This window comes from Balaenoptera borealis (genome assembly GCF_965194805.1).
Source record: "Balaenoptera borealis genome assembly, chromosome: 15".
NCBI classification, from domain to species: Eukaryota; Metazoa; Chordata; class Mammalia; order Artiodactyla; family Balaenopteridae; genus Balaenoptera; species Balaenoptera borealis.
Window position 1 is genome coordinate 66,571,453 of NC_138871.1, and position 15,391 is coordinate 66,586,843.

General features: G+C 43.0%; 1 protein-coding gene and 1 long non-coding RNA gene across 2 annotated transcripts in view; one reads left to right on the top strand and one right to left on the bottom strand.

Annotated features, from left to right (window-relative positions):
• LOC309611890 overlaps positions 1-15,391 on the bottom strand; it is a 489,900-nt gene that overhangs the window by 56,815 nt on the left and 417,694 nt on the right. The gene's annotated exons all lie outside the window — the stretch shown is intronic.
• SRD5A2 (steroid 5 alpha-reductase 2) overlaps positions 8,985-15,391 on the top strand; it is a 114,071-nt gene continuing 107,664 nt past the window's right edge. Inside the window, exon 1 of the mRNA XM_082356822.1 lies at positions 8,985-9,163. The gene's annotated coding sequence lies outside the window, so the exon portion shown is untranslated. The remainder of the gene's footprint in view (positions 9,164-15,391) is intronic.

Consider the following 15,391-nt stretch of genomic DNA (forward strand, 5'->3'; position numbering starts at 1 on the left):
ATTAAAGGATATGGTAAGGACACAGATGGACAGTCATATAGAGAGTACATAGGGTGAGGTCTGGGAAGGTCCTGAGCACAGGAGATTCTGTCCCCATGGAGTTGAAGTGCATCCCTCTCCTGGTGTGGATGTGTTCCCAGCGTGGAAGCTCTCTGAACCCACTACTATTGGGATTTTATAGAGGCTTCCTCATGTGGGCACGATCAATTATTGACTCCCATTCCAGCCCCTCTCCCCTCTTTTGAGGAGGTGGGGTGGAACTGAAAATTCCAAGCTTCTAATCATGGCTTGGTCTCTCTGGTGACCAGCCCCCATCCAGGAGCCATCCAAGAGCCTACCCAAGTCACCTCATTAGAGCAAAAGATGCTTCTAGTGCTCTTATCATTTTGGAATTTAGAAGGGTTTCAGGAGCCTTGTGTCAGGGATGGGGTGAAAGACAGGTATTCGAACAATAGATGCTCCTGGTGTTCTTATCACTTAGGAAATTATGAAGATTTTAAGAGCTCTGTGCCAGCAATGGGGGGGCAGGCAGGGACCAATATATATATTTTATTTCACACCTGGTATATAATAATCACTCATTACATATTAGATCTTCTTCTTAATCTTCTATTATTATTAATAATCCACATAATGAGTAAAACTCAGTTAAATTATGAAGCCATCACTTCAGAACATTGGATCACACTTTGTACCACCAGTGCTGGCTACTCTGGACTCTGGATCCTGCCTCTGCCTTGACTGTCCCTGGAAATTCAACTGGTGCAATGTCAATTTCAGTTACTTGGGAAGAAAACCAAACATCTACTGATAGAGAAGGAAATTGATGAGCTCACTAGTGAGGACATATAGAATGAGAAGAAAACGTAGAGGAGAAAATGTCTCCAAGAACGTCAAGGATGAACAGAGGCAGTGAATCCCACAGAAGACATTGAAAAACAGCAGCAAAGAGCCGGGGAGACAACTAATAGTGTAATGATTTGGAAAGTAAGGGAAGAAAGAGCTTCAAGGAGGGGGCGGTTAACAGTGCCCTGTGCTGCTGAGAGTTGAAGTAGGACGCACACATGTCTTCTGGGTTTAGCAAGAAGGAGGTTGTTGGTGACACTGCTGCAAATAGTTTGCAAGGTTGAGATGAGGGAAGAAGGGGAACAGAAGCCAAGATTACCACGGGCTGTGGAATTGGTGGGAGGCAGGATGGAGGCAATGAGTGTAGACAGCTCCCTCTACAACGATGGTCTGGAGGGGAAAGAGGGAACCAGAAGGACGTGGACTAAAGATGCCCAGGAAGTTTGTTTTCTTTTGCTTAAAGACAGGAGAGATTGGAGGATATTTAAATGCAGATGTGAAAGAACCCGAAGTAATGGAAAAGTTGAGGAATGGGTGCAAGAGAAGTTACTAAGAAAGAGGATGGAATGTTTATGGAGAATCTACTGCACTTTAGGCACCTAGAGACACACCAAAAAAGGATAGTCTCTGATGTCCACAAAATACCAAGTCAAAGCAAATTGTTTTCTCTCTCTCTCTCTTTATCTTCCACTCTCTCCTCTTTGCCCAAAGTAGTAACTTTTTGCAATTGGAAAAAATAGAACTGAATTTAATAAATATTTTCAACTCGAAGCAGGTGTTATGCTATGAAGTATAAAGTATTAAGAATGTTCTAAACGTTCTAAATCTTGAACACTTTCATCTGAGAATTACACTCCCAATGGTAGCAAACAGTCATGAACAGAATTAGGGAGGGGCACACAGGAGACCGCAAAGCTAATAAGAATGCCGTTTTTCTGACAGTGGATGATAGGCGCAGAGAAGCTAGTTGTATCATTTTTCATTACAGTTATTCTACTGTATGTGCCCAATATTTAATGAAAGCACTTTAAAAAACTGCTTTATAATAGAGCAGAAGATGTGTCCAGCAGATTACATTGCAGTTCTTAGGTTGGGTGGTGGGCTTATGAGTGTTTGTTTTATATGCATACACATTATACTCACATCTATACTTTCGTATGTATCAAATCTTACAAAATACATCATTTAAAAAGAACAGAGAAGGGCGTATCTTCTGTAAACTTGGTAAAGATTATCAACCTGGAAATCTTAATTAGGAAATTCCTTGTCCTGTGTGGGGGTGGCTTTAGGGAGATCAGAAGGAATGAGTGGGAGGAGGTATTTGCTTCAGAGTTAAGCAGCCTGTTCATTGGCCTTTGTGCTTCACCCTTGGTTGCCACAGGTGAGGCCATGTAAGCCTTGGGTCAAGTGCTCGGGGCTTCTGTATCTAGATGACAGGTGGAGTCAAAGGTTGATGTCACTTACATGGTTCTTACCAGGTCTCTCTCCTTGTTGTGCTCATTACCTCCCAGGAAACTTCAAGGCCCTTTTAGGCCCCAGGGCTGCTTTTTGGATGCCACCTACCTGCTCAGAGGCCCCTAGTCTGTCTTCCTGCAGACCTGGGAGACCAGCCTACTTTCTTCTTCTCTTACACAGCTCCCACCTTTTCTACTCCTTGATGTACCCTGCCCTGAAGATGGACTATGAAATGGGATGGGTTTCTCCAACTTCTTCCAAGATAACTTCCAAGTTCCCTTTTATTTTCAGCCTTTTCTTTCCTAATCACTACAGGCAAACAGGCAGGGGAGAGCCCAAATTCCAAGAATGGGAAGCAGAGAATCTCAAAATCTTGCAGCCTTCTTTTAGAGCCAGCTCCTGGTCTGTAGTTCCTGACTTCCCTCCGAAATGCTCTGTTTTCTATCTTAAGTTGAGATATGGTAGGTGGGGTTGATCTCCCACATCTTGATTCTCCACGAAGGCCCAGGTGGCTGCCATAAAAATGGCATGCGCAGATCCCCTCATGAAGCATAACTGACCGAAGGCCCCGGCTGTTGGCCCTGAGGCCTACCACTGCTGCAGAGCTCACGTTTCCTGCAGCCTCCTCTCTGTCGATGACTGCTTCATGGTGGGGTTACTAAGGCCAGCCCATTCTGGGGAGATGAGGCTCCATCCATGACTCTGGTTCAAGGATTCCCTACTGACTTTGCCAAACCTTTCTTGGAACTGCTCTGTAGTCTGAAACTCTTCCTACCCAGCCCTCCTCCCTTGCCTTTGTCCTTCTATGGGTGTCAGACTTGCAGCTCGGCCTGAGGCTCTCCTCACCTCCTTGTGCTCCTTCCTCCCCTTACTCTCTTGCATTTCTAATCCCATCTTGATGTCTGATTCTTGGCAAACATGAATGAATGAATTAATGCAACCCTCTTTTGTAGCACAGAGGCCTATAGGATCAAGATATTTCCTCTAAAATTTAGGTCTCTGAGATGCTTCAGTGTGGGGCATACCTATCCCCATGAGCTCAGGTGGTGATGCCCTACCCTGGGGACTTTATCATACCTCTCTATGTATCTAGGCCTTAAAACTATACCTCAACACTATCCCTCAGAGACCTTGAGACTAGAGGCTGGTGCTGGAAGTGGCATCATGGGCAGGTGTGGGAAGAAGCCCAGGCAGGTGTAGCTCCATCTCTGGGGAAGCTGGGGCATGGAGATCTGCCCAGAGAGAGGTTGGATGTGCAGGTTGGCAGACAGAGGAATTCAGCAACTAAGCAGTATGCAGAGGTCTGGGCTGGTGGAAGATGGCTGAAGTGAGGGGTGTAACACACTGTGACCTCACCCTAGGGGATGGGGTCAAACCCAAGACTTTAATCTCTGAAGCCAGAGACAGGGTCGGTCCCTGGTCCCAGATGAACTGGACCATAACTGGAAGAAACCGGACACAGATTGGAGCAGGATGCTGCTTGTGGTGCATCACTGGCCTTGCTGCACTAAGGCAGGGCTCCTTGCAGCGCTCCTGACTTGGACAGACGAAATCAGAGCCTAGGGTAGAAGGGAACCTGAGAGTGGGGTCAGCTGGAGAAGGGAGGGCGGGCCCCAGGAGCAGAGGGTCACTACAGGAGCAGAGAGGGTGGCCGGCTGGTTAGGTACCTGGCTGTGCTGTGAGCCATGTGGGAGGCTACAGCAGGGCCATGTACCATGTTCATGGGGGGCACAGTGGGAGCCACTGGGCAGGCTTAATCTGGGGTATGTGCTACTTCTTGACAGTCACCCACATAAGGTCTGTGTTTGACAGGTGTGACAGGCATATGAACATTTTCCAAAGTGCCACATAAGGTCTGTGTTTGACAGGTGTGACAGGCATATGAACATTTTCCAAAGTGCAATGATTGGTTCAATCAGCCCTCTAGCAGTACTGTGAGCTGGAGAAGATTGAAGGGCCCCTGACAGTTGTTGAAATTCCCTGGTAATGGTATTAATGGAAAATGAGGAGATTTGATAACTGATTGTGTAACAGAGAAGAACAAACCTGACTCCATATTGGATCTATTCCTTTCGCTCTAACCTTTGTGCTCTGTTGCCTGTGCTCTGTACCTTTGTAAAAGAATGTTGCCTATACCCTGAAATATACATCATAGCCCATTCTCAAGGCTCTGCCTCCCAGACTGACCTTTAAAGGTATAACACTTTTCCATTCATATAGAGATAAAAAGATGCATAACAGAGAATAACGTTTGTCTTGCTGGAGGTGTATAGGAGCATCATGACCAGACCTATGTGGACAGCTGCAAGAACAAAGGATTATCACATATTCTCTGGAATCTGGCCGGCACCAAGAAGTGTGCAACAACAAGCAGCCACACGCCCTCCCCTTTTAGTATAAAAGAAGCCTGAATTCTAACTTGGGTAAGATGGTTCTTTGGGACAGTAGTCCACCATCTTCTCAGTCTGCTGGCTTTCCAAATAAGGTCACTATTCCTTGCCTCAACACCTTGTCTCTTGATTTATTGGCCTGTCAAGCAAGGAGCAGTGTGAGCTTGAACTTGGTACCAACTGCTTTCCTTAGCCTTTAATTCCAGTCTCCTTTCCAAATCCATCTTCAACCCAAACTGCTACAAATGGGAAACTGACACGCTGAGCTTCTTCCTGGACTCAGGCTTCACAGAGGTACACACAGTCAGAAATCTCTAGAGGGGATGAAGGAGTAGCCACATCTTCATAATACAGATGCTGCAATGTCAATCCCCAAATATACAGAGCTGGCTGAGAAGCAGCAGAATTGATACAGGAACTGAGCCAATTCCAGGCAGCACACAGGGGCCAGGGGCAGGCAGCACAGCCGGCAGCCACCTCAGACCAGAGAATGAAGAAATAGGTGGTTGGGAGTTCAAGAGGAACTGTATCAAGTGCTGTTTCTCAGATTTGCCTCTTTGGAATAACCACTCCCCCAGGGTTTGGGGATGTATGTGCTAGTTAAATATTCAGATCCCCGTGTCTCTCTCCAGACTTGCTGCTTTATAATCTCCAGATGATGACTTAGGTTTTTTTTTTTTTTTTTTTTTTTTTTAATTTCTAGTTTGCCTTTATTCCTGGAGGATATTATTATTAGGGGTCCCAAGTGAACACTTGAAGTCTTTTTTTTTTTTTTTCATTTTTATTTATTTATTTATTTATTTATGGCTGTGTTGGGTCTTCGTTTCTGTGCGAGGGCTTCCTCTAGTTGCGGCAAGTGGGGGCCCCTCTTCATCGCGGTGCGCAGGCCTCTCATTACCGCGGCCTCTCTTGTTGCGGAGCACAGGCTCCAGACGCGCAGGCTCAGTAACTGTGGCTCACGGGCCCAGTTGCTCCGCGGCATGTGGGATCTTCCCAGACCAGGGCTCGAACCCGTGTCCCCTGCATTGGCAGGCAGATTCTCAACCACTGGTGATTTCCATCCATGCTATGATTGCAGACTCTTTGGTAACATGTGGAGACCTTGCTTTGGTGGAAACATAGAACGTTATAACACAAAAGGACCCTTTCAAGAGTCAGGAAACAGGGCATCAAGTACCAACTATTTTCTAGATATTGTGCTGGGCATTTTTACATGCATTATCTCATTGATTTCCTCAGAGCAACCTTAGGTAGGTAATTTTTATTCCTTTTCCCATAGGAGAAAAATAAGCTCGCATAGGTCAAGTAATTTGTCCCAAATTATGAATTTAAAAGGGGGCAGAGCTAAGGTTTACTTGAACACTCTTTGGTTGACATGGAAACCCTAACCTTTCCTCTAGAAAAGAAAGGTTATATTGCCTTTGAGATCAGCAAGACACTTCATTTTGAGTAGGAGGAGGCTGAAGTATAGAGGCATAAAGTGACTTGCTGAAAGTCACAAGGAGAGTTATGGATGGGCTCCCAGGCCCCCTAGGTCCTGCTCTGGGGCCCTTTCTATGAAGCCACGCAGGTGCTTGACGGTGGTCAGAAACCCTGATCCTCTGAGACCCACTAAGGTCTCCAGCACAGAGTTCAAGCTGGCAGAAGTGCCCCTTGTGGAGTTTGCACCCTGGACTGTGTTATGCACTTCTGGGCCTGCTTCACTGACCAAACTCAAGCCTGTGTCTCCAAGATCTCAGACCTTTATATTAGTTGTCTCTCATTTGCTATTTCCCATATATGAGAATAACTAAGAAAACTACATCAAAGCAAATGTTCTTAAGAGTCAGCTCTTTTAGATGAGCTTTTAAGAAAAGTTTCCCTTGAAATAGAAGGCAGGTTTTTTGTTTTAATGGTTGCCTGGGAAAACTTACCTTGTCCTCATTAATAAAGCAAAAGAGGAAGGTTGCCAGGTGAGGGCAGAGAATGTGGAGAGGTGACCACAGGTGACAAATGACTCAGTGGGCAGCAGGCTGTGTTCTTTGACCTGGTAAACAAAAGAGACTCCCTCTGGGTCATGGTCTGTGCTCAGCAGCCGCAGGACACAGGGGCAGGGGGCCGGGTAGCATGGACCTGCACAGTCCTCCCCCCTCCTCCTCACTCCCATTCCACAGCCTCTCAGTGTTCTGGGAATACGCTCTAAGCATTCTTCTTTCCACATCTTCTCTCATGAAGTTCCCTCTGTCCGGGATGCTCTTCTTTTTTTTTTTTTTTTAAAGATTTAATTTTATTTATTTTTGGCTGTGTTGGGTCTTCATTGCTGCACGCGGGCTTTCTCTAGTTGTGGCGAGCAGGGGCTACCCTTTGTTGCAGTGCACGGGCTTCTCCTTGCAGTGGCTTCTCTCTCTCTCTCTTTTTTTTTATTTTAATTTTTGTTTATTTATTTTTGGCTGTGTTGGGTCTTCATTGCTGCGCGCAGGCTTTCTCTAGTTGCGGTGAGCAGGAGCTACTCTTCGTTGCGGTGCGTGGGCTTCTCACTGCGGTGACTTCCCTTGCAGCATGTGGGATCTTCCCGGACCAGGGCTCGAACCTGTGTCCCCTGTATTGGCAGATGGATTCTTAACCACTGTGCCACCAGGGAAGTCCTGGGATGCTCTTCTTGATTTTCTCTCTGATCAATTCCTATTCCTTCTCTAGAGCCAAGTTCAAATTCTGTCTGCTTCATAAAGTTTCTCATTCCTCACATAAAGATAACTGCTCTCCCACTTCAGACCTTTCAGTGCTTGCCGTCTCATACTGTTCCACTAAATGTTGCCCTGTTTTGCACTGACTTCCATTTCTGTCTTAGCTGCAAGATCCTTAAGGGCAGGGAATCCTGTCTTTCTCATCTTGCTCTCCTTCAGTGCCTTGCACAGTGCCTTCCAGGGCAACATCAACGATTAAGGAACACCATACAGAACGCCCACAAACTGGATCTCCAAACATGGGGCCCACAGACAAACACCTGGATGGGTTTCCACCACCTAATTTCTGAGTGCCTTCTACCTGAAGAATCTTACAGTTACTTTTCTCACAGCCCTCAGCTTCTTCCCTTCTTTCTGTGGCTCTGCTTGGGGGAGAACCCTTTCAGCTATGGTCATTTTAGAACACATGGCTGGGTGTTGGGTTATAAAGAAATCCCATTTCTTTCTTGGTTAAGATCCATCTGGAATCCTGAAAGAGTATCTCCTGTCCTCTGTTGACTTCACTGGGGACTTGGATTTCACTGGGGTTGAAAGATACTGTATATTTCTGTGTCTGAAGCTGGGGAACTGGCCAACCTGAAGAGGAAGCAAAGGTAATAGAAGGAAGCCCCAGGGAGAGGGGAAAGGGAGGGTCCCTGGGAGGAAGGCTAGGTGCTTCCCCAGCTCTCCTCCCCTGAGGACATCAGATGCCTTAATGGAGTCTTTGGGGAGATGGTTGCAAGGAGGTGTGAAGAAATGGAAAGGACTTTAAGAGAAATTTGGGGGCAGGCTAGGATAAAGGAGCTGACACCATAGTGGTTTTCAGAGAAGGGTAGTTTGGAGCAACCGAAACTGGAGGTTAGCAGTCAGAGATTTGATAATTTTTAGAGTGGAAAGTGGTGCAACCACTGAGCTTGCCTTCAAAGAGAGTCACTGAGACCCAGGCAGAAAAAGCTTGACTTTCCGAGAGACAGAGAGGACTAATGAGAACGTTTTGGCTTTGGACTGGAGGGTGACCTGGAAATGGGAAGCGCCATATAAGGTTATAACCTTGAACTCTGAATTTACCTAATTCAAAGTAGTTTTTACACCCGGTCATTTCCTAACAAAGCTGTGAAGTAACTTGTAGACGGCACAGTTGATTGCTGGAAAGAGCATGATGAAGGTAGAACTGAGGGAGACAAACACCCTGCAACTCTCACTGATGCAGACAGAATGTCACCCACACAGGAGGTGAAGTGACTTCAGGGCTGTCTGCATCTTGTCTCTGGGTGGGCAGCGTCAGGGCCAGAGCCGGCTGTGCTGGAATGAGATGAGCTCTTGAGGATCTGAACTGGAACCGTCACCGACCTTCTCCAGTAAGGGTCCTTCTGCCCAGTGTCGTTGGAGCCAAAAGAAAGAGACGAGTTTTTCGGAAGCAAAGGAGTTTTATTCTTCCATCTGAGAATGGAGAGGTGCCAGCACACGCTCTGGAGTACCGGCTCTTTGCGGGGCGGGGCTGGGGGTGGGCGCGGCTTGGGGTGGGCGCAGACGCACTGCTCACAGCTGCAGATCCCAGAGCCTGGCGTAGCGTCTCTGTACGCGGCCGGCCGCCGCCATCTTGAAAGGAGGTGTCGTTCGGGGCGCTTCTGCCCCGCGGAGCTGAGGTGTGGGTGCTGCCACTTTGCACTAGGAGGACTGGTCTGAAGTGCGGGTGCGAGGCCTCTGCACACGGTTCCCTGTGAGCAAGTGACGCTAGACTAAGCACAAAGGAAAAGGAAAAAAAAAAAGGTTAGACTTTCTTTTATTACCCAGAATCTATTTTTATTTCCCATGAATTGTTAATGGGCTTTACCGGTGACAGAACCATCTAGTTGTGTTGCGGCCCGCACCATCCTCTTTCCCACCTTTGTCCCTGAAAATCACCTGAAATTGTCAATGGAGTTTGAAGATCAGGATTAAGGTATTTATTAGAGCTTTTTCCATGGTTTTGAGTGGATGGACCCCGCCTGTGCTTTCTTTCCCCAGCAGCGCCTGGTGGAGCCCAGCACTTGTCCGGGACCCCACGGGTGCTCCGTGTGGGACCCCTCAGCCCAGGTTACAGTCAGATTAGACCCGTGGCCTTCCGCAGCCTTCTGGAAGGAGGAAAGAGGGAAGCACAGTTATCCCTGTGAGTGAGGAGGGAAAACTAGAGGTAATGGTGGAGGTGGGGCGTAGATGAGATTGTCTTTATCATGTGTGGGAATGCCGATAGGTGTGCTTATGAAAAGTTAGCCCTAAAGCAAACTTTTGGAATTGGAAATATTTTCCTGTTAATTTTCATAATTAAACGGAAATTTTTTTTTAACAGGAAAATTTAATCCTAAAATGGTTCAAATTGCATTTTCTAAAAGTAACCCCTTAAAAAAATCAGACACGAGAAGGGAAAATATGTTTTCTTTTTAAAAATTAATTAATTAATTAATTTTATTTATTTATTTTTGTCTGCGTTGGGTCTTCGTTGCTGCGGGCGGACTTTCTCTATGTGGCGAGTGGGGACCACTCCTCGCTGCGGTGCGTGGGCTCCTCACTGCGGTGGCTTCTCCTGCTGCAGAGCATGGGCTCTAGGCGAGTGGGCCTCGGTAGTTGTGGCTCGCGGGCTCAGTAGCTGTGGTGCACGGGCTCAGCCGCTCCGTGACATGTGGGACCTTCCTGGACCAGGGCTCAAACCCGTGTTCCCTGCACTGGCAGGCTGATTCCCAACCACTGCGCCACCAGGGAAGTCCTGGGAAAATATGTTTTGATAAGCTATCAATGATAATTGGAAGTCAAAACCTATGCATCTGATGATGAATGGAACTCGTAGTTTTAGACTGGTCGCCAGACTCCCCTGTGATCTCATAGTGCCTTTCTTGGCATCCTGGAGAATGTAGTGAAAAGAAGGACTAATTGGGCCTGTATAGTCTAAGGAAACTTAACTGACCCGGGTGTGCTAGTATAGCATGGCGCCCTCTGTGGAGTATTCTCCTTTCTTCTTTTCAGTACAATTATAATATACAGGCACTTCTCACCGTGCATGGTTCCGGTATGCACGAATTTCCATGAACGTGATTTAGTTAAATAACAGCAGCCTCCAAACACGAGTTCAAATTTCAGTTACCACGTATAGTCATTGAGAGTAATTATATAAAATACAAACTTCGGGCTAAGTATACAGTCCACAAATCATTTCATAAAAAGCAAATTCACATCAGGAGCACTGACCAATTACATCACTTTTTTCAAAGTCTGTGGATGATTGGTCACTGAGCACCTGTCACTCAGGTTATACAAGGACAAGAGAGTATTCTGTAATTGTTCCCAATAATAAACCCATCTGCCATTATTTTTTTTAATTGAAAAATATTAACAATTGGAATGAACTTCAATGAAAATTGAAAGACAGAATTGCCCAACAAAGATGAAAGTGCCAAAAAGAATCACGAAGTGTTAAAACTGGAAGTGAAATTTGAATTGAATATAAATGGAGTTCTAGAAGAAATAGCGGACTGTTGTTGACACTTCCACTGTTCCAGAGACTCTAGATATGAGTCATGCCTTCACCAAGGCATAGAAAAGAATCTTGCTCTGTATCAAAGTCATACAACAAGAAGGCAAGCACTGTTTGAACTACACTTGATAACGTTTTTTTAAACAAAGAAAGCACTTCTCAATGTTTCTAATGTGGTAAATTAGAGTGTACTAAATAAATATTAGCGTTACTGTGTTTCATTTCCTTATACATTTATAACCAACAGTAAGAGTATTTAATGTTTTGACAACATTTTTAAAGCTCATAGAACAATTGCAATTTTCCCATTGATTATTAGAATCATTTTGCGTGGTTTCAGCTTGCATAGTAATTTTTTTTAACATCTTTATTGGAGTATAATTGCTTTACAATGGTGTGTTAGTTTCTGCTTTATAACAAAGTGAATCAGTTATACATATACATATGTTCCCATATCTCTTCCCTCTTGCATCTCCCTCCCTCCCACCCTCCCTATCCCACCCCTCTAGGTGGTCACAAAGCACCGAGCTGATCTCCCTGTGCTATTGCATAGTAATTTTTAAGGTCCTATACTACTGGGCAAAGTGAGAACTGCTCATTCACACACACACACACACACACACACACACACACACACACACACACACGGTTGACTTTGATTTGCTAATATTTTGGGGGGGATTTTTTTGCATTTATGTATTTACATGAGAGATTGGCTTATAGGTTTTGTTGTTGTTGTAATGACCTTATTAGGTTTTATAACTCACAAGTTGGAAAATGTCTCCCCTTTTCTATTTTCTGGAAGCGATTGTGTATAAGATTGGTATTGTTTCTGAAATATTTGGAAGAATTTACCAGTGAGGCCATCTTGTCCTAGAGATTTCTCTGTGGGAGGTTTGGAATTAACAGTTCAATTTCCTTAAGAGATACTAGATTTTCTTTTTCTTCTTGTTTCAATTGTAGTAAGTTTTGCTTTTCTAGGAGTTTTTCATGTCATCTAAAAATGTAAATTTATTGATATAAGCTTATTTATAATATCTTCTTACTATTATTTTGATATTTGTAGGAACTCCAGAGGTATCTCCTTTTATATTCATGATATTGGTAACTGTGCCTTTTTTTTTTTCGTAAGTGTTGCTAGAGGTCTATCAATTTTATTAAATTCCTCCAAAAAATTTTTGGCTTTATTCTTTTCCTTCGTAGGATTGTATTATATTTCATTAATGTCTAATCTTATCTTTGGAAATTTCTTTTTATTCTTTTGGTTTAAATTTGCTCTGTTTTGCTAATTTATTGAGTTTGATACTTTAATAATTTATTTTCAGCTTTTCTTCTTAAGTAACATATACATTTAATGTTATAGAGTCTCATTAAGCACTGCTTTAGCTATGTTTGCACGTTTTGATGGTACTATGTAGCTCAAAATAATTTCTAATTTCCTTTGTGTTTTCCGCTTTCACCCATGGGTCGTTAGAAATATTACTGCTTAAATTTCAAGTATTTGGAGGTTTTCTAGCTTCATTTCACTATAGTTAGTGTGCTGAGTAATTTCTCTCCTTTCAAATTTGTTGAGACTTGCTGTTATGGGTTGAATTGTGCCTCCCAAAAGATTTTGAAGTCCTAATCCTCAGTACCTATGAATGTGACCTTATTTTGGAAATTTTAGCAGATTGCCAAGTTAAGATGAAGTCAATGGGGGGGGGGGGCCCTAATCCAAAATGACTGTGTCCTTATGAAAAGGGGAAATTTGGATACAGACACAGAAACATACCAGGACAACGCCATGTGAAGATGAAGGCAGAGATTGGGGTAATGCATCTTCATGCCAAGGGACACCAAAGATTGCCAGCAAACCACCAGATGCTAGGAGAGAGGAATGGAACAAATTCTCCCTTACAGACCACATAAAGAATCAATCCTGCCAACACCTTGATCTCAGACTTCTAACCTCCACAACTGTGAGGTAATAAATTTCTGTTGTTTAAGTCATCCAGTTTATGATACTTTGTTATGGCAGCCCTAGAAAACTAATATACGTGCTTCACAATTCAGCAAATGTTCAACTTTGCCAAATGTTCCGTGTATACTTGAAAAGTTGTGTTTAATGCCATTGTTGGCTGTAATATTCTATATACTAATGAGGTTAAATTTGTTAATTGTGTTCTGTGAGTCTTCTATAACCTTACTGATTTCTTGTATGCTTGTTTTGTCAGTTAGCAAGAGACGTATGTTGAAGTATCTCTTTATGATTTTAGATCTGTCTGCTTCTGTTTTTAATTCTGTAAATTTTTGCCTCATATATTTTAAGCTATATTATTGGGTACCTATATACTTAAGATTGTTATATCTTCTCAGTGAATTGGTCTCCTGATCATCATGAAATGTTCCTTTTTTCCCTAGTAATATTTTTTGTCTTCCAGTATATTGCATCTGATATTAGCACTGTTACACCAACATTTTGGGGGTGTTTGCATAGTATATCTTTTTCCAACCTGCCACTTTCAATCTTTCTGTGACCCTATAGATAAGAAATATCTCTTATAAGTAGTTATAGGTTTTAAAAAAATCCAGTGTGATTTTTTTTTTTCTTTTTGTCTTTTAATTGGAGATTTAGTAAATTTACAGATAATAGAATTACGGGCAAATTTGGGTTGATGTCTACCATATCACTATTTGTTTTCTATTTGACCTACTTGTTTTCATGTTCTTTATTTCCTTTCTTGTCTTTTGGATTAGTCACAAAAATTTATTATTTCACCCCCATCCTCTTTATTAATTTGTTAGTTATGTGTTCTTTTACTATTCTTTTAGTGGTTACCATAGAGATTACAACATGCATCCTTAACTTATTACACTCTAAAATAAATGATTACTTTTACCATTTTCTCAAAAAAAAATAGTCTTGAAATACTTAATTTGATGTAACCCCTTCCTGCTTTTGCATTGTTGTTGTCATATACCTTATTTCTCTCTATATTTTAAACCTCACAAGTTCAAATCTTAGTTAGTAAGGACTTTTTTCACTTTAGCTCCAGAAATTCTACTTTGAGAATTAAAATTTAGCAAGGATATAGGTGTCATTTCCTTGATTTGGTACACCTCCATTGTCCTGAAAACTGGCATATAATTTTAAAATAAAGCGCTTATCAGAGACAGCAGTTGCTGGAACAGAAATGTAATATAAGCAGTCCAGTGCTGTGAGTGCTTCTTTATACTTCTCCTTACTGATCATCACAAAAGTTAAGGAGTTGGAGGGCCTGGGCCACTATTTTGTTCTTGGATCACTTTCCTGAGGGATGTCCTAGTTTCTGCCCATATCACAGAAGGGCCCATATCATTGAAGGGTTTTGCTATTCTGAAATATCAAGAATTTCTCTAATCCCCTAAAATTTGGGGGGATTAACCAATTTACAAAAGTAGAGATTTTTCAAGGCCTGTGCTTATCCCGTATTATAATACTATACATCTAATATATTTTATTGAGGGCTGAAGGAATTGTCTTTTGTCAAGGAATAATTTCCAGCCTGTGTTTTCCAGATGATCCCAAAATTTGAGGAGCTGCTATTTGTGCTTCTTCAGGGTCTCCCCAAATACAGCTCTGTCATCCAGATAAACTAGTACCTTTAGGTAATTTGTGAATCTGTCATTTCTTTCATTAGCTGCTTGGATGTTATGAGCTCACAACATGCCTAAGGACATCTGTTCAAATTGGTACAACCACACCAGACAGATAAAATATGTTTCCTGTTTTAGCCAAAGGACTTTGTTTGTGTGCTCTCTCAAATCCAGGGTTAAAGACACCTGATATTCCACTAGGCATCCTGTGCACAGACATGTAGTGTTGGTTTAGTTTAGTTCATCTATTTAGAATCAAGAATTCCATGAATTTCAATTTTTTGGACATTTTTTTCATTATAAAAAAGAGGAAGCATGTGGGCTATGGGATTCAGAGATCATGCCATTGACAAACAGTTCTTTGATGTCTCCTATTACATCATTAATCTTGTTCAGGGAATCTTAGACTACTTTCTAAATGACTTGGGACCTATGGATGTTTCTGATGCTGCTCCCCACACTTGGAGGGTGAAGACTTTACTCCATGGTTACATTGCCTCTCGAACCTCCTCTCCCACTCTTTTGGAGAATCTCCAAAATTAAACTTTAAACTCAGATTCTCCCACAGCACTCTCAGGTTGAGGGAATGGGGCTCAGGGTTTTCCCCCTTTCCTCTCTGACTCTGTCTTCTTGAGACATTATGATATATGTAGAGATATTGTGTGATTTATCATCAAAACCAATTTTGAGAGTTAAAAGAAGTCCTCTCAGTCATTAATCCAGGACAATAAGTGTAAACTGGGGATTTATTAGCATTTGGCCTCCCCAGGCACAAGGCATATGTCAGGTGAATAGCTTGAGTAACCATCTCAAGCTTCTGTGCCAAAACCTGAAAGGGGCCAGACTTATTCCTAATAAAAACCAATATTCCTGAC